The 26907-nt window shown below is 39.8% G+C and overlaps 1 protein-coding gene across 3 annotated transcripts in view; it reads right to left on the bottom strand.

The window, feature by feature from the left end:
* Positions 1-11886, bottom strand: part of MOB3B (MOB kinase activator 3B) — a 157235-nt gene extending 145349 nt beyond the window's left edge. The window contains exon 1 of one of the 3 annotated variants that reach the window (XM_060237184.1): positions 11640-11886. The gene's annotated coding sequence lies outside the window, so the exon portion shown is untranslated. Of the gene's footprint in view, positions 1-11374; positions 11426-11639 lie in introns of those variants that run through there. The other 2 variants (XM_060237185.1, XM_060237183.1) reach the window with 2 other exon arrangements.
* Between the last annotated feature and the right edge of the window lie 15021 nt (positions 11887-26907).

The raw sequence follows: 26907 nt of genomic DNA, 5'->3' as shown, positions 1-26907 counted from the left end.
TTTGAAGAAAGATTATTCAACTGGCAGTCGTTTTTAGCAGCAATTTTAGGAAGAAATGTTACACAAGGAAGCACATAACACTATCTAGAAAAAAACAGGCAATAAAACTGAGATGCTGAAGAGAAGCAAATAGAAAGTTACTGCCTAACAGTGAAAGGAAGAATCCAGTGGTCCCCACTAACTGAAGAATTCCGTGTTGGAGGAAAGGCTCCTTTCATTGAGGAGGGAGTCATTCCTTCAATGGAAAGTCTTCAGAAAGACTCCCATCCACCCCAACCGAAAAATCCTCCCTGAGTGTAAAAGACATACTGGACAAAACTCATGGTCCAACACCCAGCAGATGACCAGATGCATCTTTCATTTAAATTAAAAAAAATAAAAAATAAAGACATAATAAAGTGGAAAATAATGCCTCACATTTTACATGGTATAATATGAAATATACCTCATCAAATTTTAATAAAATATATACAACACAAATGTACATTGTGACACAAGTTACTTTTCTACTCAATACTGCTCAAGAATACTGGAGTTTTAAAAAAAGTACTAGAAGATAACTGAAACTCATTCAATAGAAACTGGAAGTAACCAAAGATAGCCCTCAAAGGCATTTGGACTATAGAAAAAAAAATTATGATTAATCCAAGTGTTTCACACTGAATAAATAAATTCAGAGGGTTGGCAGATTTATATCAAGAGTCTCCAAAATATATTTAAATAGATTCCAGGAGATGGGATAGTTGCAGCTGTGATGATAGGGACACCTTTAAATACTGGAGCACAGCAAGAGCGCCAATAAGAAAGTCAGCTGTCACAGCCACCAGTTGCACTTTCGTAAGTCTGGATGATACGATAGCAACTTGATCATCATGGCCACGACCAGTGAAAACTATGGATTACAGGCTTGCCTCATGTTCATGTTCTTTGCCTATTCCACCCAAGTCTCGTTTTCCAAATGTCCTATCCTTTTCATCCAGAACCAACTGACTAAGACAAATTTATATGAACTCTGCAAGATAAGTGGACAATTTCCTCTGGAATGTCTACCTGAAATAGTAGATTTGGGATTTCCTCTGGAAGTTTTCAAAGCTAGCAACGGAGAAGCTGCAATAATTATTAAAAAGATGCTCCATCTACTCTTCAACTTTTTCACCAAAGATAAGCCCAATGATACATGGAACTCAACATGCATCAGGAACATCCTGATCAACCTTCACCAGCAAATTAACAAACTGGAGAAATGTTTTGATTCAAAGGAGATGCAGAAGCAACTGAAGGACTCTAAACTTAAAATATATCCCCTGATTCTGAAAGTCCAAAGCTACTTCCAGAGAATGGATGGTTTCCTACAAGACAAGCAGTACAGTCCATGTGCCTGGGAGATGATCCATGTAGAAATAAGACACCGGTTTCTGCTTATGACCCAGATTCTGGAAATGCTGAACAAATAAGGTAATTTTTAACATATTATTTTCCTATGTAGAACCTAAAGGATCAAGGGGAGAAATAAGAAATTTAAGAAGTGGGTAACCCCCCACCAAAGGATGCATGCCCCACAGGGACTTGCTATACTGTAGTTGCTAGTTGCTTATGGCAACTTGTGAGTAAACATGCAGCAGGGTCCAGACGAATGCTTGCATATGCTGGCTCTCCACAGAACAAATAACACCTCTCCCCAACAAGGACCCCGGGCCATTTCAGCTTTCAAAAATAGCATAGAGAAGGAAGAAATTCCTCCTTCTCCCGTGCAGTGGTCTCAATCCAAATCAGGCCCTGCTTCATGTTTATTCAAGTTACCACCAGGAACTCATTCCTGTGGTGAATTTCTACAATTTAAACATCTAGTTACACTATAAGTGAAATGGACAAGAACTAATCAAGAGAAACAATAAATGAAAACTCTTATTCTGGAGTCCTTGGATATCGCAAGTATCTAGCAGCAAGTACTCAAATAATAGTATTCCAAAAGCTCAACCATACTCATTTCATCAGAAAAAGAGAACTATCCCCAAAACAGACCATTTATTTAAGCGACTATCACTGCAACTCTTTAAAAAAAAAAACACCTTAAGTCTCAAGAAGTCTCAACTGTTCACTTGTAAAGTGCTGTCAAGTTGAAGCTGCCTTCTGGTGGGTCGGTACTTGGATGGAAGACCATCAAGGAAGAATATGCAGATTGGGCTATACTATACCATTCCATATCTGAAAAGTCTCAAATTACTACAGTGGAAACATGCAGTATTATGCAATATAAGAACAGCAGGCGTTGTGGTTATGATAACTAGACGAATTTAAACTTTAAAATATAGGAAGGAATATGGAATTTAAACCTCAGTAATATGTACAAGGAATGCTACTGAGCTTTTCCCACCCCATTCTTTTTACTTGAAAATGCCATTTAATTTTCCACTTGCATAAATTTAGAGATGCAAATGTAAATTTTGGAGCCTTGGGAAAAATGACACTTTTTGAACAGTTCTTTCCAGGAGGGAAATTACTTATTTTCCTATCAATCCTAATTTTACTGAGCTGCTCTAATAACATAAAATGTCTCATTCACAACTTTCTTAACATATTAAACTGTACTATTTGATATATTTATGAAATGTTAATGTAGAAATGTCTCAGTTTTGTTCAAACAAAATAGCAAAGATGCTCAGCATAAGTAACAGAGGCAAAGAAAGAGAACTGCAAACTGATCCACCATGTCCCACCTAAGCTATTTCTTAGTTTTTCTTTATTTGGACACAGAAACAGTCTTCATATAGTCACAGAACTAAAAACAATCAGCAAATGTGAATATTAAGTTAAGTTTATTAACACTGAAAAAAATGACCTCTTCAATAACATCATAAAATGCAGTTCCATATTGGAGACAGCAATAACTGCATCCTTGAATATTTGTCCCATATATCTATAATATATACAAAGATTATTATTATCTAATGCTGTACCATGGCTTACATCAAAATCGTAAAGTTCCACAATTATTATAAAGCATTTTGAGTTATCAAAATCATGTCTTAAAATATATTTTATGCATGAGAAAATATATAATAGGAATATAATATAATTTCCCCCAGTGTCCCATAAAATGTAATTTTCCCCCACTAGAGATGCAGGCAAAAAACCTTCAGAAACAAATAGATGTGGAGAGTGGAATTTTCACCAATTCCTTCTCTCTGCAGAGGCCCCACCCCCATGCTGTTCCTGGTCATCCCTCATCCCCAGCCTGGGGGGCATCAAGAGGCAGGGGATAAAGAAGTCAAGCTCTATTGGCAAAAATCCCTTCCGTCAGTGGAAATCTTTTGGTGGATCAAAACCACTGCCCCCCCCCCCCCCATGTTACAGTATTTTCCTGGTATTCAAGTATTTTTGCTGTATCTCTGTACAAATTAAACCAGAAAATTTAAAATTTTGCACCATTTTCTGCTTACCTATTTTTAAAGTTGTGCAATTTTAACCTTATTTTTATTGGAAACACTAGCAACAAAAACAGGCAAAATGAAAAGGCTCACACCAATAGCATATAAAAACAAATAGAAATAAAATGGGCATTTGTTGTCCATCCCTAGTTAGTTGCAGTGTTCTAATTTGACACAACAGCCTGAATATGCACTAATTTGTTGTCTGTGTAAAGAAGCAAATCCTTCATACACCTTCTGAGTACCATTAAATGATGAAGATTAAAATCAATTAAAAATTGAAATATTTAAAAACATTTATATTAGATTTTTTAAAAAAAAAATTAAAACCATATTTAAAGTGTTTGTTTTAAAATATAACCAAGTTTGATTCTGAATTTAATACAAGCAAACACATTATTTGTATTAAATTTGTATCTCTCTTTGGAAGAATCTGATTTCTGACTTTAGGTATTATAAATGGTATTATAAGGTATTATCTTACATGCAGTTCTGTAATTCTTTTTGCAGAGCCCTTGAGGTTTCACTAATACAATGCAACTGCTGAGGCTGCAATTCAAAGTAGAAATCAGTGGAAGGGACCAAGAGGGACTTCGTGACCCTTTCCGCTTGAGCCACTTTTTTCCTGAAAATGTCCCTTCTACATTCTGCCTTCTGCCAAGAAGTTGTGATGCACATTTAAAATGTCCCAGAAAGAATCAGAGTACATCTAACATGAAATTCTGCCTTAAGAAGTTTCTTATATTTATTATTAGGGGCTTCCTAGTGGACCCTGCAATTAACATAAGTGCTAAAACCCCAAATATATGTTTCTAGAGTCCATTAAATACCTTTCTTAGTTTCCTCTTGAACATATACCTCTTGAATATATGTTTCTAGAGTCCATTAAATACCTTTCTTAGTTTCCTCTTGAACATATACAGTGAAAGCCGAACAGAAATCTGCCTGTTCTGCAGTACAGTACAAAAGTACACATGGTCTGCATGGCCAAAAGTTGTATTTCGTTGAGAACAGAAAGGTTTTAATGCATTTAGTTGATTCATTTATGCCCTGCTATTCTCCAAATGGAGACCTAAAGTGGCTTACATCATTCTCCTGTTCTCCATTTTATACTCACAACAACCCACTGAGGTAGGTTACATTGAGAGAATGACCCTAGTTAACCCAGTGAGCTTCCACGGCACTAACAGGGATTTGAACATCTCCCAGACTTACACAACATTCTTTGCCACTACATCATATTGGTTTTCAACTTGAACCATGCCATATTCGACTTTAACCATGTTGTCAATGCCTCAGCAACAGTGAAGCTAAGTACCTGCTTGCACTGTTTAGGGGTAGAGATATGAAGCCCACCTACCCACTGAAAAAGTCCTGAAAAACATGTTTCTTTCCCCAAATGACTTTTCCAATTGAAAAGTTTAAAATTTGGAGGACCACTGGAAAAACTCTCATGAAATGTTTTCTCTTTTGAATGAAATTGTTATGACAAGATTTTACTCACTCAGAATGTGCAATATGAAGATTTATATGTAAGATAATCTAATTACATAATGAGAGCACAGGGTTTGCAACTCTCTTTTTGGGAAGTATTAGCAATTTTGCCTCCAGGAAATACAGGCAATTATACTTTAAATTTCATTAATATGCTAAACAGTACAATGTTGTATGGCAACCAACAGAACAATATCCTATATACAGTTACTCCAATCAATGGGCTTAGACTGGAGTCATGTCGCACAGAACTGCATGGTAAGTTAAAGCCATCATGTACATTTTGGTTTCATCAAAAATGTATTGTATACATTTCAGGTTTTCCAACTTTTCTGTCTTTTTCCAAGAAAAGGAAAAAAGGGGGGAGGGGACAGGATTCTCCCCCACGGATTCAACATTTCCAGAAATATTTATTCTGTATTCTGAAAATATATAATTTGCAAAATAAGGAAGCTGATTTAAATCCCCATCTTGAAACAGTCCACAAACTAGCCTAAGTCATATAGTACTACCATAGTGAAGATTCTGTACACGTGCTGTTTCTGAAATGTATCATTTCAAAGTGTATTAGTCATTAGAAACACCTTTTAGATATTACATCAGTAATTCTTACAACAGCTCTGCGGAAGCAATGGCCATACAGATGGTGGGGAGACAATTATGGCCAACTCAGCTACCACTAGACAATAACCCCTGTAGATTTACAGAACAATCCTAAGCAGGTCTATGTAGAATCCTACTGAGGACTATTCAGAAGGGCTTATGGCCAGGAAAATAGCCTTAGGATTCTGCAGCCAAAGAGCACCAATGCACACATCAGAAGCACCTTTCAAAGAATGGGGGGAAACTGCATCTCACTGACCTTTAGATAAGATACAGAGCTGCGGCCACAGGAAGTGGGAGTCGCTCACACTTCCACTCTGAACCATATCTGAAGCTATTCAAAGGTTGCAATGGTTGTAGATTTTTTTAAAAAGTTGTAGATTCTCAGGACTCACACTATGATTTTTCTCAGTGAATAGTGAGGCAGGTGGCAATTACTACGAGCAATTCTAAGCACATCTACTTTATTAAGTAGGGCTTACTCCCATGAACGTGTTCTTAGGACTTTCAGCTGTCTCTCAGATCAGTCGATCAGTTCCTGGGTCTGTTCACAAAACACCTCTAAAAGGTTCCTTTGAATTTATTAATTAATGAAAGAATTTAATGGCATGTTATTCTTTCCAGAAGTGTTAAGAAAAACAAAAGCCTATTACACTAGATTTCTCCTACAACTTTCTGGTTCTGTTGGCCTACCAGCCAACTAACTGTAACATATGATTTAATTTGTTTCACCAAATAATTCTCTGTGTATGTTTTCCAGAATACACTCAACTACAATATTTTTTTTTGTGATCTGCTAGCCCCGTGGCGCAGAGTGGTAAAGCTGCAGAACTGCAGTCAGAGCCCTCTGCTCATGACCTGAGTTCGATCCCAGCAAAAGCTAGTTCAGGTAGCCGGCTCCAGGTTGACTCAGCCTTCCACCCTTCCGAGGTCGGTAAAATGAGTACCCAGCTTGCCGGGGGGAAAGTGTAGATGACTGGGGAAGGCAATGGCAAACCACCCCGTAAAAAGTCTGCCGTGAAAACGTTGTGAAAGCAACATCACCCCAGAGTAAAAAACAACTGGTGCTTGCACAGGGGACTACCTTACCTTTACCTTTAATGACATCCAACCTGCAGCTATTTATGTCTGTCACATATATTTAGCAACTAAATGAGGACAGCGGGATACTGGGGATGACTAACCTCCTTCCTTGGAAAATATCAGGGATGTACTAAACAGATAGGGGGGGGGGGAATGTATGAACACTAATTAATTCACTGTTCCCCATAACAATTAAACGAAACCTCTATCTTCTATGGCATTATGACTATCTCCTAACATCCTTGTGAGCTTCCAGAAGGATGGCCATTCTTTGCTGTGGCCATTCTTTGCTGGGAAAAGAATGTCGTTTCAGACTGACTTTGAAAAGTCAGAAAACCCAGAAAAATAAGACATAAGTTCTTAAACCTTAACTAGTAAAACTGAGTAGCACCACAATTTTTTTAGCACTGTTTTAGTTGATTTTATTATTGTAATCTTTGTTTGATTGCTAGCCACCCTGAGTCCGTTCATGGAGAGGGTGGAATATAAATCTAAGTTAAATAAATAAATTAAAAATAATATCAATAAATTAAAATACTAATCATATAGTAAACAATCTTTCTTTTCCTCCATGAACAGGTGAAAGAAGCCTTCATCCATCATCAAATCATCCAGAATTTAAAGAGATACAGACATAAAAAAATGACAATTCCAGCTAGGTTCATATTTTGCCGGACACTATTTTGCCAGTCTTTCCAAATTACAGGAGAAAACTCATGCATAAACTTGGCTATTCTTTTCACCGCCTGCATCATGCATCCTATAGTCTTAAGCATGTATACAGCACTTTTAAAATCCTGAACAAATGTTTCTGGGACAACATACTTCCTGAAGAATTTTATAATACGTTTAAACAGTTCATTATTTCTCCATTGCATGAAATAGCCTCAAAATGATCTGTATACACAAAACCATTCCATTGCATAAATGGGATGGGAAGAGGTATTAGGAAACATAAGTGAGCCATTCTAAATTCTTAGGAAGAAGGAAAGGATACTTAGTTAGTTTCCACCAGCCTAGAGCATAGTTTCCAGCAGAGCAGCTGACTTTATTTCTTGGCAGACCTCTGGGGCCTTTGAAAGGTTCCTGAACTTCCTGGCACACATAAATTTGCCAGATGAAGTTTCACTCATCACTTCTTTCAGGATATTCAGAGATGTTTACAAAATTAAATACTAATGAAGTCATTTGTAATTGTGTCAGTGTTAAAGAGCCAATTGATTGTCCATTCAGAGCGTAAAAACAAAACAGAAAAGTGCGCAGCAAATGACAGACAGCAACCCTACATATACAGGAGCAATTGGGTTATCTAGTATGAAGTATTTTAGCATGTGAAAACTCATTACTCATCCTCAGGGGTCCAAACCAGAGGCTATCAAATCAAACCGCAGCTTCTGAAAAAAAAAGTTTCATAAGGTGCCTAAATAAGAATAGGAATATTTTCATAAATTTACAAAGCCAGCTCAAGATTGGTTCTAGGCTGCATTTGTGCTTCTAGACCAGGGATGGCCAATCTGTGGCTCTTTCACACATATTGTGTGGCTCTCCAAGCCCCCAAAACCCCATCAGCCAGCTTGGAGAAGGCATTTGTCATTTAAATCACTTCTCCAAGCCAAGCCAGCCAGTGGCTTGGAGAATGCATTTAAAGTTAAAGGTGTTTTCTTTCTTCCTCCCTCCCCCTTCTATTTTCCTTCCTGCCTTCCCTCCCTCAAATATCTGATGTTCATTTCTTGTGGCTCTCAAACACCTGTTTATTCCGTGTTGTTCTTATGTTAAGCAAGTTTGGCCACCCCATTCTAGACCTTGTCTGTCATATGAAAAAAAAGCAGACTAGATTGCAATTTTTTTAAAAAAATATGAACTGTAAAAACACCCACCCATCCAGCCTATCTTAGGGTTGTCAGCTGTTCATAAATTTCATGGATTGTTAATTCCGGGAGTGCCACCTACTATCATTTTTTGAAAAACATATTACAGGCAGAGCACCTAGGGCAATACAAACAGGGCACCAGGCTTCCGTATACTGTATTAACCTGAAAAGAAGACTAGGGATTTTTTTCCCCACATGCCATAAAGGAAAAAAAGGGGTCAGCTTAAATTTGCACATTACAGTTATGTACAATAATAATAATGACAACAATCACCTTTGTATGTAATCTTCTGTGGGAGGGGGGAATGTTTTACATTCAGAGTTGCTATCCTTTCAGGTGTATATGGTATGCACTGCCTACCTTTAAGAAGAACTGAATGTGCACTTGGATCTTGCACACATTTGTTACTCTGCCAGGATGCACTCACCCCATACCAGGACTTTTTTGGAGCAAGAACATACAGGAATGCAGTTTCAACTGGTTTGGCATCAGGGGGTACGGCCTAATGTGCAAGTGAGTTCCTGCTGGGCTTTTTCTACAGAAAAAAAAAATCCTGCCTTATACAGAAAGCAGAAAACTAGCTAATCAACTATTTGAGGGGAGGGGAGACAGCAAGGTGGTAGGTGGTTGATATCATCCCTCCTCCTTCGTAAAGCTAAACCACTTTTTGACAGGGCTACATGTGTGCTATTCAGCTGGATAAGGCAAGTAAATGTCCAAGGTTTTTTTTTTAGGTATGAAGACGGATTTATGTGTCTGAGCAGTCTTTCACCAGTTTTAGCTTCCATTTCAAAAGATATGAGAAGGCAAGGATCCTGTTCACAACATGCAAGCCTTCAAAAGAAACTACTAATATAAGTTAACTGGTTTCATCAAAATGTAACACATACATTAAGTTGGCGATTTGTCATCCACTCTGAAAAACCAGAAGTTGCTGTGTAGGCTAATAAGAGGGTTGTAATGATTGTTTGCCAGCTGTTTGCCTGCCCTGTATTTCATAATTAAAACCATTAAAGTGTTACAGGATATCTATGATTATAGGGGGCCCAGTTAAGTGCCACAATGCCCCATTTGTTTTTAAATAGGACTAAAGCATCCAAAGTTTGCCAGGTTCAAAGACAGAATTTCTCCTGAGTTGGGCTGTGGTCACACACACTAAATAATGCATTTTCAGCCCACCTTCAATGCATTTTTCAACTGGATTTTGTCAGTTCACACAGGAAAATCCAGTCAGAAAGTGCACTGAGAGTGGATTGAAAGTGCATCATTTAGTGTGTGAGAGATCGCAGCCTTGCACTACTCCTTTGGCTGATTTTATGGCACAAGAAGGCACTGCGAGGATTTAGTTGGGCTCACAGCCCAGCCACGACCCTCAATTAATGCAACGACCTTCCATTTATATAACCGTGCGTGCCATCTCCATCGGTAATGAGCTTTGCCCGGCAGCAGCCGCTAAAGGAGAGGTAACAAGCAGGTCACCACAAGCCTCCTCACACACTGGCTCTGGGCCTCCTCCTTTCCCGCCAGCCGCCGTCCGTCCCTCAAGCAGCGCTTGACAAAAGCGGTTCGCCCCAGAAAGGGGCTCGCTTTCGAGATTCCCGCCTTGCAGCTGCAGAGAGGGAGAGGGAGTGCGGCTGCAGAAGGGCTGCTGGCCAGAGTTCAGAAGGGGCCCCCTCGATTCTCCCATCACTTCCCCTCTCCACCAGCCAAATCGTTCCCCCAGCCCCAGCTCAGACAACACTTGTTGAGCTTGGGCTCTTCACCTCCATGCAGAGAGACGAATCAATTGTATTCCAAGCAGCAGACCCAGAATAACCGGCCAGTGACTCCCTCAAGGCTTTAAAAGAAGAGCTCGCTTAAACAGAAGCCGGGTCAGATCCCTGAAGTTGGGAATAACACATAGCTGGAATCACAGAATGGGGATTGGGGCTGGAAGAGTGCGCCTTACTAAGTTTACCTAGCATTTAAAATTTCTAACACTGCAGTTTCCAAAGCCTTCCCACGCGGATTTTCTTCCACTGCCAGTTATTGGGGTTACAAACAATAGCCATGGACAAAAAGCTCGTTCCCTGTTTTGTTTCAGCTTTTGAAAGGACATCAGGCGCCTGAAAAGCGTGTGCAAATGGGGAAGGGGGGGGATACAACTTCCGGTATCTGGGTAGGTGTCTGTTGGTTAAAAAGGTTTTGTTCATCCTTACTGGAAAGGAGTTTAAAAAAAAACCTGGAAGGGAGCTCCCACTCCAGCGCTGCACTCAAAGGAGGGGCCGAGAATCCAGATGTTCGTCAGAATTTTTTAAAAAGACGATTACGGCCAGCTCCCAGCACCAAAACTTCAGCTTTTTCCAGAGGAAAAAAACCCCTTTAAGTCTGATCTGTGGAATGTGGTTATGTCATGCGCGGCGACCTTTTAAAAAATCTTGGTCGGATGACTGTTTTTAACAAAAACTGCAACCTCCCATTGGAACCTCCCCCCTTCATCAGGTACTAAACTCCCGCCCCCAAGCCCCACCTTTTTTTCTTTTTTAAACATTCCTTCTTTCCATATTCGGATATCGATTCCCTTTCCTAAGAAAAGCAATGGAACAGAAGCCAACAGCCAAGCACATGACTCCAAGGAGGCAAGGCTTTTAAAAAGAAACGCTTGCAGGCTCTTAATTCAAACCATCAAGCAAACATTTGGGGAGAGGGAGAGCAAAGGGACGAGAAATTAAGTGTCCTTCACTTGGGATTTTGAAAAATAGAATATCATTTCCCAGAAAAGAAGCCCCGAGCCCATTTTCAATAGAACCTAGCGTGACTTGCTTGTGAGTAAACATGTGCAGGGTTGGGTTGAAACTGCGATCCCAGCCGTACTTTGAAGTCAATCCCAACTCTCCCCCCTCCCCCGGGACTTACTTCCGAGTAAACTGGAGTTGGCTCGGGTTGTAATTCCGCTGCAGGTCTCCACGGGGAGAGGAGGACTTGCCAACTTCACGCGATTGCACAATTAGATGCGCAATTTTTCCGTGTTCCTCGGCCCCCAAAGGAAACACACACGCCCTCCTGCTCTTTCTACTCCAGATCGAGCTAAGAGACGCCAGATTCAGGGGGAAAGAAAGACCAAAGCGCGGAAGGGAGATAACCCAACCCAAGAGGCAGCTGCTGCTCCTCTGGGATTTACCTTCGATCCTGGGGTTGGTTGCAGTTTCCTTTTTTCTCGCTGCTTCCACTGGCCAAGGTTTCCGGACCCGGGGTGGGGGGGAGAGCAGATCCTCTGCAATCTCCAGTCAGTTCCAAACAGAGAAGCCCGCGATAGATCACAACGAGCAGGGAGGCATGCCCACGCCGCTTTCCTTTCCTCGCGGGGAAAAAAATCCCATCTCTTTTGCCCGCGATGCCGCTGCGACATCAACAAAACGCTCTGGACTGTGGCGCTATTCACACTGTTGAATGTGGGACTGAATGAAAGCAACCCCCTGGCGGACGCTGGTGGGCATCGCAAGCGCTGGCCAGGAGCACAGGGGACGTCACTAAAGTTTACCTCTTGATCGAAAGGCGGAAAAGAAAAGAAAGGGGAGAAATAACCGATTGAAGGAGAGAAATAGAACAAAGTTGGAGCGCAGTATTACCTTTAAGACCAACATTCAGAATGTAAGCTTTCGTGTGCATGCACATTTCGTGCAGTGAGCAGTGCTACGTATAACTGGTGGGCAGTGGTTAAGCATGCAAAGTAGTACAAAGTTAGAATCCAACAGTGAAATTAACAAATTGGAAGAATAATGTCTGGTCAGGATAGCTTTTGCGTGGGAAGACAACAAAGGCAGTGAACATTAGAACTGGAGAGGGAAACACCAAAAGGAAAGCTATCTGAGCTATATACATTTGTTCTCAGGTTTTGCTTCCATTACAGGGGGAAGGAGGAACACTTTTTCCATGGTCAGTGCATTGCACTGGACCATTTGTTTAACGTTGGGGCATACAATCAGGGCTCTCTTTCTGGAAAAAGAAGTGTTGAAAATTTCAAGAAGGAAATGAAGGAGAAACACATGGGATTCTATCAATATTATTTTCATTGTGCTATGGACTTATCTCAACTTTTAAGTAGTTTCCAAAATTTAGACATGTGATGTCACCAACTTCCTCAGTTCTTTTTTGGGTCTTGCTTTTGGTGCCTAACACTGAATGATGAAGCAACCATGTTTTAACATACTTTGTTGGATCAAAGGCTGTTAAGGGAGGTCCAACCATTTTTAAAAACAATCAGGGCTTTTTTTCTGGGGGAGCGTGGTGGAACGGAGTTCCAGAACCTCTTCATGAAAACAAAAACTCTCAAAAATGTTTACAAGTTAATGAGGAGCGTACACCTGTGTTTCTCCTTTATTTTTCTCTTGAGAGTTCCGGTACTTCTTTTTCCAGAAAAAAAGTCCTGTAAAGAAGTCAATTTTTTTTTAAACTGACAAGACGGACCTTTCTGGAGTAACAATCAGGTTTATCTGGAAAAATCCCCTTACACACTGACAGGAGAAAATAGCTGTTGTATTGGGAGTGCTCTGAATCTGAGATGGTTCCTTGAACATGTCTTCTCTGAAGGCTTAAATAGCTTTTCTTTCATTGAGCTGAAATCTTGAAATCTCTGAAAGAGGTCCCAGAACTCCATTCTGCTGCATTCCCCTAGAAAAAAGCTCTGCATTTATTCAACTTGGGTTTTTTTAAAAAATATATTGCTAAATCTAAATAAATAAACTGGATAATACAATAGAGAGGGGATCAAAGTACAAACTGAATCTTCGCAGTGCTTGTGTTTTATTCAGAGACATTTCAAAGTTCACATCCATAGCCATAAAGAACAGAAAAATAGCACTTCCATAAACAAAGATTCCAGACCTGTCAAACAACACCACCATGCAATTTACATGTAAACTATAAATATATGCCATAAACACCCATAAACTGGACTGTGAAAAAATTGTTGAGCTTTCATATCAAATATGTAGACCCTCAGGCCTTCATGATTTTTCAAAACCACAATTTACATCCACTCCCAAAAACAAACAAACAAAAACCTGATATATTCGTCATTAGTGCCTTGTCCTGTGACACAAAAAGCAAGGCCAATGCTTGAGCAACCTGCTGTTTATATACAACACACACACATAAGAACATAAGAAGAGCCCGGCTGAAGAAGAGCCCGGCTGAATTAGATCAATGGTCCATCTAATCCAGCATCCTGTCTCATAGTGACCACCCAGTTCCTTTGAAGGGCCAACAACAGGGCATAGAAGCCGAAGCTTTCCTCTGATATTACCTTCTGGCTCTGAATGTCGAGGTTCCCCTAAGTCATCATGGCTAGTAGCCATGAATCTATCTAACATTTTGAACACACAAAAATCTAATGTTTTACATTATGCCCAAGTATTCACCTAGTGACAATTCCATAAAACATGGTCTTTTAGTTGCTCTTTGTGCTTACATATGAAGCCTATCAGCTGACTCTATGAGGAGGTGAGCTAAGATGACTCCTGGAAGGTACAATGGTTAGGACTAGAATCTGGGAGACCCAGTTTCAAACTCCCATAGAGTTGTCCATCTCCAGAAAGGCCTGAAGTTCTCCTGGAATTACAACTGATCTCCAGAAAACAGAGGAGGAAATGGCAGCTTTTGTGGCAGCATATCCCTGCAGAGGTCCCTTCCTTCATAAACTCTGCCCTCCCCAGGCACTGCCCCCAGATCTTGAGGAATTTCTTAACAAGCCCCAAATTCTCCATTCACCTCCTCCATACAAGATTGCTGGGTAACCTTGGATCAATCACACTCTCTCAGCCTAAAGTACTTCACAGGGTGGTTGTTGTAAGGATAAAATAGAAGATAAGAGAATTATGTTGTAAGCAGTTTTTGGGCCTCTATTGGGGAGAAAAATGGGCCATAATAAGAACCATTTCTGATACCTCGCTGATTGTGCTCAATTGAGACAAATCGCTTCAGGAGCAGGCAATCCCCCAGCATGTTTACAGGGGCCTCTTACTAGGTAGATCAGCTAGATCACAGAACACTCAGTCTTTGCTAAGAACCAGTGCCACATGCCAGAGCAGCTGGAATATGCCAGGGGCAATGCTGCAAAGCTGTTAGTGACTCTTGAAGCACAGCCTAGCAATAGTGTCCCAAAAGACTAGCAAAAAGATGTTTCAGAGGTCCCTAAACTTCAGAGGAAGTATTGTTGTTTGCATTTGAAAACACACAACAGACAATGTGTCTGGTGTGGGCCTTTCTTGTGTTTGAATAAATACATTTCTTTTAGTAAATCTCAGGACAAATGTGAGTCATTGGAGGGGAGGCTAGAGCCCCTGTGCCACCATCCTTGTCCAAATATGGTCCCAACATGCTTGAGGAAATCCTGTACCTTTCTTCTGGCTATGGGTAAGGTGAGTCTGGTCCAGATTTGTGGTCCAATGTCTTGCCTAATCCAGCCTTCAGTTACAGGTTTGTCCAGCCTGATCACTCTGGTTTTTCATAACCAGGCACCTATTGGTACACAAAAGGTCACAGAAACCTCTTTCCAGCCTCTGGAATGTCATAACCTTCAGAGTTTCTGAACCAAAGAGAGCCTGAAACAGTTTAATTGACAGAAACAGAGGATGAGTCTGTGAGTTTAGCTAAATTCAGCATAGCTCAGAAGGAACTACAGGCATTTGTGTTGCTGCTCTTTGAGAATCTGTTGCAGGATTAGCCTGCCTAATTAAGTGTTTGCTTGTTTTCAGCATGCTCTCTTTATATAGATACACGAAGAGATTCTAGGAGTCTCCAGTGCTATCTCTGACTGCAAAGAAACAGACCATAGCTGCCATCATCCTGCTCCTACTGAAGTCAATCACAAAGTGAAGCAGAGTAGTAAGTTCTGTATAGAGGCCATTCCTTAAAGTTCTTACAGAAGGACTTCCCTAAAGTAACTAATGTTCACCTGACCTGCTTCACAACCATTACAGCAACAAAAGACATAGTGTCACTCAAGTGGAGTCAAAATAAGTATGGTAGTCAGGTTGTTGTTTTTAACCCCTGCTGATTGCATTAAACTCTGTACTAAGGATGACTCCCTTATAATCTGATTGACACTGATGTAAGAGTAAAACCATGCCCAGTGAGATAATTCTTCAGCTTAAGTGTTTTGGTGAGCCATGCTGCTACAGCACATCTACTAATGTAATGCTTTGTACGGGCTAGCAAGAACAGATGGCCAAAAGGTCTCTGTATGAAGGTGACCTGTAAGAAGTTAGTAAACTATGACATGGATTTGAGCTTTCAGAGATGCTCAGCTATAATATGTGTCCTGCTTGGATCCAAGAAGCCACAGCATCAGGCTTCCCCACCTTGCCTTTCCTGCTATAGCCTACTGACCAGAGATGCAAGACTTTTAGAAATCTCAAAGCTATAGAAAACCTCTGGGTTCCTCCATCTCCCAAAAAATTGGAAATTTGGGGGCAGGGACTGAAATATGCATACCTTGTTGACAAATCTAAAAATATTTTACTGCATAATTTAAAATGTAGTGCTCACGAAATTTAAAGAAATCCCATTTAAAAGGCACATACCTTTGAAAAAAAGTGTGTGTCCACAGTATAGACAGCAATTATAGTTTCCAATCACTGCACACTGTCCTGAAATGAAAACATTTCAAACTACATATTCTGAGCAAGGAAAAATTTGTTTTAAAAAACACCTCACTCCTTCCAAAAGATAAAATTCCAGAATATAAAAGTGTTTCCCCTCACCCAGTGTTGCCCAAAATTCATTGGAAACATTTTTAGAAAAACGGAGAAAATTGAGTGTATGTTCCACTCTTGAATTTTTCTGGACCTTTATATCTCTACAAACAAGCCTTCCTGAAAAACCACTAATCACCAAAACACTTAAGCTGAAGTGAGTGTTGTGGGACCAGTGGGACCACATGACAAGCAGCTAATGTAGGAAGGGGTAGAAATGTTGTAAATTGCCCAGAGCCTGGCGTGAGCTAGGATGGGCGATTAATTAAATGTGATGGTGGTGGTGATGACAACGATATCATCCCTTTTTTGCCAATGCCATTTGGAATATACAAGGGAAGATTTGGATTTAAGCCTTTGTCTTTAACTGCAACCTGAGATGCAAAAATTAAGGAGCTATAACTTTTTCATCACCGGTCTTTCCACTTGTCAGGAAAAAGTTCCATTTGGTAGAGTCCATCAGTCACAGAAAGAGGGCCAGTTCTTTTCTTTAAGCAACTAGTGAAGTGTGAGCAACAAAAGCATCTGTTTTTGCACATGCAACTCATCTTGGTCCTTTCCTTATGAAGTTAAAATTCAGATCCTCAAATCTGAATACTTACATTTATACTAAAGGCTTTCAAGATTTCACTTTTCCTTCTCATATCAGTTTGTCAGTTCTGAATTATGAATTCATGCCTACCCTTGGCAGCAAGAGCCATGTTTTCAACCTGTGTATTAAGGGAGTGAGTGATCATGCCTATTTCCCTCCCCCCATTTTAGTATTTAAATAACTAATCTAACTTCCAACAGCTGGGTTTGGGCTGAAATGCAGCCAAGAAAGCTCAACATGACTGAAGTGTTTCATGTTCAAAGAAGTGCTGAAAACAAACATCAAAGCCAGCTGTTTGAATTCATGGAGCTACTCTATCTAAATTCAAAGCAGAAAAAGGCTATATCAAAAGTGTATTTTAAATACACCATTTAATTACAAGCAGTTATCACGGATATGTACAAAAACTGCCAAGAAGAAGACATAAAACCTCCTTCCATCAATGGAAAATAAATAGCCAGATAAATCCACATATATTTCAATTTTTTAATACATTTTGTCTCCAGGGAAATGGTATGCTGAAAGCAAAGCCAAGAAAACTAAGGTAAGTATTTCAGTATTGGCATTTATTCAGATCATATTCCTAAATGGGAAAGAGAGAGGGAGAGAGAGAGAGAGAGATGTTTCCTAGTAAAATGCTTTAATATAAATTCTGCTCAGCCAGAAAACAGAGCTGAGCATCCCTATCTAAATCAGAACTATTTAACAGCTCAGATTTAGCACAGTGTAGCTTACTTTTCAGGGTCAGAGATCTTATGTAAAGAGCTTGATTTAATCTAGCATGGGAGGTCCTTCAAAGACTAGTTTTTAAAGGTCAGCATGTGAAGGATACTGTAAAAGGGTTCCCAGTGCAGTGCTTTTTGTAAACTCAGCTCTTTCAACTGGCAAACCTTTATTTCTTGTAATTTTTGTGTGTACACAATATAAACAGCAGCGCGCGCACACACGCTCCCTATCTCACCCACCCTAAGCCACAACTTTCCCTAAAAGTTAATGAGAAACATATGGTAAAGACAGGGAAGGAAGGAAAGAAACAGAGAAAAGCACAATCCAGAGCGAAAAGAATGAAGCAGCTTATTTTTTCCTCCCTTTGTAGCTAAATCCAAACATTTCTGCCAAATACAAGTGTAAACGTTTAAGTTTCAGGAGTCCCCCTCCCCACCTTTTTCAGGAGTTAGTAGGAAATCCACCATAGTGTAGTCCTTAGGGTTCAAGAGAGATCAGAGAAAGACCATAATGGGATCTGTGTAGGTACACATAATGCAAGTTGCAGTCTCAATAAACCTTGTTTTGGCTCAGGACTATGCAAGAACGAAGGGGGGGGGGGGGAACCCTTCAGTCTCTACTCAGTCTTGCTCTTCATAACTAGTTTGAAGGAGAAAATATATGTTTTTAAAGGACAACCGCTGGAGAAAACCAGGTCCAACCCCACATTCAAGTGACCATAAACCAGTCAGTCTCTCAGTTCGAGCTTAATTCACAAGGCTGTACTGAGTATAAAATGGAATGGAATGGAAGAAGGTGTACATCACTTTGGGCTCTTTGTAGGAAAGGCAAGACAAATCAATGTGACACATTTATTTCCAGCATTCCCTCTAGTCTACTCACTTTTCAATATTGTTTTATTCAAAATATTTATTATCTGCTTTATCATACCTATGCTACAGGAAGAGAATGGCAAGATATCATGGTAAGAGTTCATCTTGAACAAAAATAACATTACTGAAAACCTTCCGAGCTCTTTAAGCTGCTGAGAAAAAAAGGGAAAAAGTGAGGTAAAGAGATCACCTGGAAGCTGGGACTGCTATGTTTTGTGATCCAGAAAGAGTCATTGGTGTTGAAAAGTTTAGGTTCTGCCTCTTCCTAACAGCAACCAGTGGGAGCTGATGTAATGTTGGTGAGAGGGACAGTTGAAAACAGCAGTTAAGAGTGAGTCTGACTGAAAAGCTGTGGAAGAATAGCTTAACTGACTGGGGAAAGCTCAGCTTGTACCAAAGAATCCCACATGCCTGAATAGGCAAATAGTTCAAACATTCAACTGAAAAGAAACTTTGTATCCTCTTCATAATTTACTGCTACGTTATGTTCAAATCATAAATAAAAGTTAACTTGCTTATTTAACCCTGTGGGCTGGATGTTTATAGTCTCAGGGAAAGAAGCACATATAGACAAGTTAAGATCCCAGTCTATATGTAAATAGATACTAGGATGTGAATAAATAGTGACAGTGTGTGAATGAAGCAGTGTTTGAGTCCCCAGCCCCAATAGCCATGTGCAGTGTCCGAGTGAGGGGTGATTATTAAAGGGGACTAGGCTACCCCATCTGGTAATGTCTCTGTGAGAGAGGGGACCTGGTATGTAAAAGGTCATGGCTTTCTAGATATTTTTAAAGGGGCAAGATAAGTTGGTAAGCTCCAACTAACTGACCTGCCTAGAACTCTGCACTTGCAGGAACAGAAAGGTGTGGAGGATTGTAGGGACTCTGAGTAAGTATCATTGGGTATCATTGTCATCTTGACAGGGCTGTCCCAAGACTACCTCAAAAACTGCAGCCTTACACAATCTGACAGATATCTCACCAAAGCCCTAGCAACATCGCTGAGGACACTAGGGTGTAAAGCTCAGATGGTGCCCATTTTATAGGGCAGAAATGAATCAAGGAAACTGCCCCAGCCCTGTGTATGATCCAGCCAAGTACCTGTTAACCTCCATCCTACTTGTAGAGTGCTAGGTAAATGCAGAATTTTATAAAGCTTATGAAGAGTCTTTACTTTTACCATTTAAACGCCTTATTGAAAAGATTCAAAAGGAGGGTCAAATTCCAGTTTCATGGCAAGAAGGTACAATATCCTTTATTCCGAAAGAAGATAACGACTTGAAAGACATTAAAAATTGTCATCCAATTTCTCTTTTAAATCTGGATTACAAAATTTTTGCTGCAATATTGGCACAACGTTTGAAGAAAGTTTTACAATCTATAATACACTATGATCAAGCAGGATTCCTTCCTAAAAGATATTTGAAAGATAATGTTAGAACTGTTTGTAATATTTTGGAATATTATGAGAACCATCCAGAGAAGCAACTGGCTTTAATTTGCCTAGATGCTGAGAAGGTTTTTGATAATGTTTGTTGGCATTTTATGTTATAGCAATTGAAAGGTATGGAGTGTGGTGAAAACTTTTTGAAAGCGGTAGAAGCAATATATTCCTCACAAAAGGCTAGGGTGACAGTGAATGGCGCACTAACAGATGTAATCAACATTCAAAAAGGTACAAGACAAGGCTGTCCACTGTCCCCTCTACTTTTTATTTTATCTTTAGAGGTATTGAACAATCGAATAAGAGAAGATGCAAGTATAAAGGGAGCTGTGATAAAAGATGAACAATATAAACTCAGAGCCTTTGCTGACGACTTAGTTGTTATACTAGAACAGCCAATGGACTCAATAGATTGTCTGACAAATAAAATCAAACAATTTGGTTATTGGGCAGGGTTAAAGATTAATTATCATAAAACAAAATTGTTGACAAAGAATATGACGATGGAACAAATGCAATCCTTCCAGCAAAAATCAGGATTTTTGTATGAAAAAAGAATCAAATAGATAGGTGTGGTTATCTCAAACAGGTGTAGCAACGTAAAAGCAGATAATTATGACAAACTACTTAAAGAAATTTAAAAAGATTTGGAAAAATGGCATGATTTGAACTTATCTTTAATGGGAAGAATAGCCTTAATAAAGATGAATATTTTACCAAGATTACTATTTTTGTTTCAAATTATCCCAATATTCTTAAATAGTGGATTTTTTCAAGAATTAAACAAGATGGTTGCTAAATATGTATGGCAAGGTAAAAAAAGCTAGAATTAAATTAAAGACATTGCAGGACTCTAAATTAAGAGCAGGCATGGGCCTTCCAGACTGGCAATTGTACTATAAAGCATCTGCACTTATTTGGATAAGGGATTGGATATTGTTGACAGACAAGAGACAATTGTTAGAAGGACATGATTTGACTATGGGATGGCATGCATATTTGTGGTATCAAAGACTTGAAGGCCACTCCTATTTTAGGAATCACTGGTTTCGAAAATCCTTGTATCATACGTGGTCATGGTTAAAGACTAGAATTTACCAAAAAATTCCTAGATGGGTTTCACCAGTAGAAATATTTACACATCCAAATCTTTTAAAATCAAATCAGAGCTATAGGTATGATGAAGATAATCAACTGAAAACCAAAGAAGAATTGGAAAATATGGACATTAAAATGAATTGATGGCTGAGAATGCAAGTTGAATCCAGATATGCTAAAGACAAGGCGACAGGCTTTAATATAGAACAATACTTGTTTGATAAAATTCTTTTGGGCCCACAAGAAAAGTTAATCTCCCAACTATATGCGTACTTATTTCAAATGAAGACACAAGATGAAGTTGTAAAGGACTGTATGGTTCAATGGGCAAAAAAATTTGGTTATAATATCTCATTAGAAGATTGGAAGCTTAATGTTAAATTAACTAGGTCAGTAGCCTTCAAAGAAAATCTTTACAAGATGTTTTATAGATGGTACTTGACCCCACAGAAATTTTGTAAGATTTATACCAATATGTCTAACAAATGTTGGAAATGTACTAAACAGATTGGTACCTTTTACCATATGTGGTGGATGTGTGAGATGGTGAAAGACTATTGGAAAATGGTGCATGAAATGTTACAGAAGATCATGAAGACTCAGATCCATTTCAAACCAGAACTATTTTTATTGAACATATTTCCTGAGGACTATTCGAGAGAGATGAGACATTTGTTGGCATATTTTATCACAGCAGCCAGGATTCTTCTGGGGCAGAGATGGAAATCGCTGGAAATTCCCACGAAAATGGACTTGGTGGGAAAAATTCTAGAGACAGCAGAACTGGACTTTCTATCTCAGCTGATGGCTAGGAAATCTGAAGAAGAAGCAAGAAAATATTGGATGAAATTATATGCTTGGTTGGAGATTCAAGACTTTTAAGATTCTTTGGTGTGAACTGATTTCTTTTTCCTTTTTCCCTGTATTTTATATTATAAAATTTATCTTTACTGGACTTGTCAAAATTATTAGATAATAACAAAAGACTTATACTATAAAATTTTAAAATGGATTATATACAGCTTAGACAAAATAATATGGGACAATTTATGTAAAGAAAATATTGTAGAATCATCCTTGTGTTTTTGAAAGTATTTTATGTAGAATAAGATCAGAATGTATTGTGCTTTATCTTTCTTTCCCCCCTATCCTTACCCTCCCATTTTTTCTGAAACTAATAAAACTTTTGAGAACTAGAGTGCTAGGTAAAAAACAGAAAACAAGTTTGTCAAGCTCCCAGAAGGCTGCCAAACATGGCTGGAAGGCTGCATTTAACCCAATGGGTCACAAACCACATCCTGCAGAGGTCTCAGCCCTGGGCTGAGACTAAGGAAGTTCTCCCTTCACAGCTCTGCAATTAGAAGCTGGTTCTGCAGGATGAGCCTGTTCATAACTCTTCTCCATAACATAGCAAAGCAGCCTATAGGGCAAACAAGAAGTTGGAGATAAGGCAGGGACCATTAATCACCAGCAGGCCCCGTCTCTTCCCCCAGCAGGACATTTTAGTGGAGAACTAAAGCAAAAACAGAATAGCCTGGGAACCATGTTCACCAGCAACAATTTCCCAGTGGTGATGCTGCAAGAGGATGGGAAGGCATAGCAGTGTAAACACCACTGCAAGCTCCGAGGGAGGGGAGAAGGGAAAGAACTCAAGTCTTTGCTTCCTCCTTAAAATTTCATCTCCTGTTGTGTTCTTATTAGAGATCTTCTGGGTTACCAGACATGCATGATGTAGTGGTAAGAGTATTGTACTCAGATCTGGGAGATTCTGGGTTGAAAATTCATTGCCATGAAAATTCCCTGAGTGGCCTTCACCCAGTAATTCTGAACCTGTTTCACAGGGTTGTTGGTGCACATATAAAATGGAGGGGGAGGCATGGTGTTGTAAGCTGCTTTGAATTTTTATTAGGAGCCAAGTGGGATATAAAGGTAAAGGTAGGCCCCTGTGCAAGCACCAGTTGTTTCTGACTCTGGGATGATGTCACATTATGACATTTTCATGGCAGACTTTTTTACAGGGTGATTTGCCATTGCCTTTTCCAGTCAAAAGTGGGATATAAATCTCTCTTAATAAAAAAGACAAAGATCCATACTTTCTAAGATAATTTAATGGGGGGTGGGGAGAAGAGCTCAGAGTTCCTGTTCTACAGAAAGGAACTGCTGGCACTACTTGTTTGTCTTTTAGTTTGTTGTTTGTTGTTCAGTTGCACAGTCGAGTACAACTCTTTGCCACCTCATGGACAAAGTCACACCAGGCCCTCCTGTCTGTTCAAATTTGTGTTTGTTACATCAGTAATGCTGTCCAGCCATCTCATCTTTTGCTGTCCCCTTCTTTTGCCTTCTGTCTTTCCCAGCATCAGAATCTTCTCCAGGGAGTGCTCCCTTCTCATTTGGTGGCCAAAGTATTTGAGCTTCAGCTTCAGTATTTGACTTTCCAGGGAACAGTCTGGGTTGATTTCCCTTAGGACTGACTGATTTGAACTTCTTGCAGTCCAAGGGACTCTCAAGATTCTTCTCTGGCACCACAGCTCAAAAGCATCTGTTCTTCTGCGCTTGGCCATCCTTATGGTCCAGCTCGTACTGAAACCTAAATTGTTGTAATAATTAACTGGCCTCTTTTCCTCTGGCTTCCCCCCCCCCCCTCCCGTTGGTGGCTGCAGAACAGATTCAGACACTCAAGTCAGGGCTGACAGTCTACATAGCAGGCATGCGGAGTGTCAACAGAAGTAGTCTGAGAGTTCCACACTGGGAACTCCATTCCTGATGGACTGCAGCAGCAGAGAGAAGATATTATTCACCCAGTCCTCAACAGCATTTTGCTGGCCTGAAACAGCTATAAGATTTGCTGTTAGCTCCACTGGGGAAACCTGTGTATACAGATATCATTGAGGGTAAACTAAAGTCCCTCTTTCCCCATGTGTCATAGTGCTGATCTGAATTAGGTCCCCACATACTTAGAATCCAGGCATACATCTGGCCTAAAGTTCTTAGTGCCACCATGTATCTGCCATGTGGCTTTTGTATGGTGTAAATCACAATTTTGGCACTGAGCTTGCTACTACTAACTTTAAATTGCTTTGCTCCCTGCACACTCTCATTAACAGCAAATTTTGTTCTGTGGTGAGCAACTGTGCATGCCTTGAACATGCCATCCATGGCATTACTGAACATGCCCCTCTCTGAGCAGCCTGGTCTAGCTCCCCGCCTGTTTTTTGCTCTGGTAGAAAAGATCAAACCCTGTATTTCCAATAGGTACCTAAAAACCTACAATAGCTCAACACCACAGAATGACTTCAGCCTTACACAGCCTTCTAGAAAGCTTTCTTGAATACCAATGAGTTCAGTCAGCTCTTAAGTAAGCAGCAACAGTTTATTCAAGAAGAAACAATCACAAACAGCACAGGCCACTTCATTCAATACATACACTGTGGCTGAGTAAAACACCCTCCTTTAACCAGCGGCAATGTCTCCAATTGGTCCCTCCAGTATCCCTCATTTGCATTTCCTGGAAGAAATGCCTCATTGTCCAGACTGGCTGGTTCTAAGAGAACAGCCAATCAGAATACAGGCATCAGGATCCTGGAGAGTACTGAAAGCACACTTCAAGCTCTGGCCTACTAACAGTGAACACAATATATAACAGCTTTCTTTGAATACCATGCAAAATCTGTGGGCTAACTACTTAAACACCATGCAAGCACCACTGTTTTCAATAATGGCCTCATTTTTCTCCATGTGGGAGTGTTAAAACATTTGAAATAGCCATAATCCCTGCCCACAAAGTAATGCAATGGCCCCAACTTGTTTGTATTAATTTTCTAATGAAAACCAACTTCCACTAAGGTGGGAGTGTCAGGGAGTCCAAGGCTGATAACTGTGGGTCCCAGACCAGTTGTACACAAGTAACTAGACTTTGTATAATTTATAGATATATGAATTTTATTTCAAATTCTGTTCAATATAAATAAATTATTCTGTAGCCAATACATAACACTTGCAAGACTTGAGTTAGATGGCACAAGCCTTAAATCCAAAAGCAGGCCATAAGCTCAGGCATGTTGCTACAAATTGCAATTCCAGTAAATCATAGCCTAGGCCCTTAGTCCATCAGAATCAAAGCCAGTCTCCTTTAGAACCTTGGTTAAATTCTTACATCAGTTGAGGATGAAATTCAATCAGAACATGTTCTCAGGAGAAGTCTCCGGAAGATTACCTCATAATCTAGTTCTTCCCCTCCCCTTATACAGACCACAGGATCTCATCATGAGAAGCTACTTATGACACTTCCATTTCTGGACTTCTAGCTCTCAAACATCTGACATTTATTCTATGTGGCTCTTATGTTAAGAAAGTTTGTCCACTCCTGTTCTAAGACAATTGCTTCTAAACCCAAAAGGCCTTTGCAGGACGGATGGTAAAGTAATGTTATCTGGGTTATCCCATAAGACTAGAGAGCAGTGATGTATGCTTTTCAGACTGTAAAAGGTCTTAAAACAATACTGTGCAAAACGCTGAACACCATAAAAAGGGGTTGAGCTAATTCCTGGGCTATAACTTTTTGCATCAGAATTTCTCTAGCCCACTACAGTGTTTCAGATTTGCAGAGTGCACATCTTGTTCAGCCGCCCTGAGCCACTTGTGGGGAGGGCGGGATATAAATCTCGAATAAATAAATAAATAACTGATCTATGCCAGGTAGCTCTACATATACACTTGTTTAGAAATGTAAAAAAATGTCTTCCTGTATCTAGATCCATCTAGTTCAGATTCTTTGCAAGACTTTGATCAACCAGTAAGCACTAGGTGGTCTACTGGAAACCAGGCAAATAGGTGTGAAAAACCTCAGCTTGAGACCCTGGAGAGCTGCTGCCAGTTGAGTAGACAATACTGACTTTGATGGACCAAGGGTCTGATTCAGTATAAGGCAGCTTCATATGTTCTGTTCATCCTTGCATTGTTTAAATAAGCATGCTGTCTTTTACACCAGAAAAGCATCTGTGGTGCCCCTATATGTTAACTAGAGCTGTGTAACATCTCAGTGTTACTTCAAGGGTATGCTTGATAATATCTAAAACTTCCACACTTGCTAAAGGAATAAACAATCCTATAATAGCACCTACACTATCTGTCTTTCCCAAGTACATGGAACCGTTAGATGTTATCAGGAGTGGTATGGCAGAAAATCATGAGATGACACCAACTATGATGGTCTGGACACATATAAAGGACAATTCAATTCTTTAGCTCAAAAAATCTAAAATGGTAAACAATGATTTTCATGAGAACAGTTCTTTATCCTAAAAACTTAGTATACAATAATTATAATTCCTATGAAGAGCAGAACCTCTTCTTTTTACATGTAAACATATTCAGATGTAGCTCCTATTCTAATTCTTATTCCTTCCTGGGATGTCAACAATACTCTTTTAATCCCAAACCATCTCTGATGCTCTGCAGGATTATATGAATCTCAAGACATTCCAATGTCTGGGGAAAAAATTACAGGCATATTAAAGATATGTGGTTTTAAGATGATTTAATAGTAAACAGGGCAAATCTAAACAAGATAGCACTTGATTAACATATTTTATCCATGCACTTCTGCTTTGCTATTGTCACTTGCTACCACCACCCACCACCGTTTGATCTCATCTTGGGTGGCACCTCCCTTTACCAGAAAGCAACTAGGCTGGTTCAGTTTAGGGATACTCTAATTGCAGTACTGTTATAGATGGTTAACATGATACTACTAATATTAACCATTTACAGTGCAATCTTGTGCTGATCTACTCATCTAGACCTGTTCCTTACAACTGGCTTGTAACTCTGCAGGGGACCATACTTCTAGAGATAGCACAGACCCTGCAGCCTGGAATGGGATAGGGCTAATTTGAAGCATAAGGATGGCAAGTTATCCTGATAAGGTAGAATTTGGGGAAGGGAGGAAGAATCTACCACGAATGC

This window comes from Heteronotia binoei, chromosome 4 (genome assembly GCF_032191835.1).
Source record: "Heteronotia binoei isolate CCM8104 ecotype False Entrance Well chromosome 4, APGP_CSIRO_Hbin_v1, whole genome shotgun sequence".
NCBI lineage: Eukaryota > Metazoa > Chordata > Lepidosauria > Squamata > Gekkonidae > Heteronotia > Heteronotia binoei.
The sequence above is the reverse complement of the archived record's forward strand: the minus strand, read 5'-3'. Positions and strand labels throughout refer to the sequence as shown.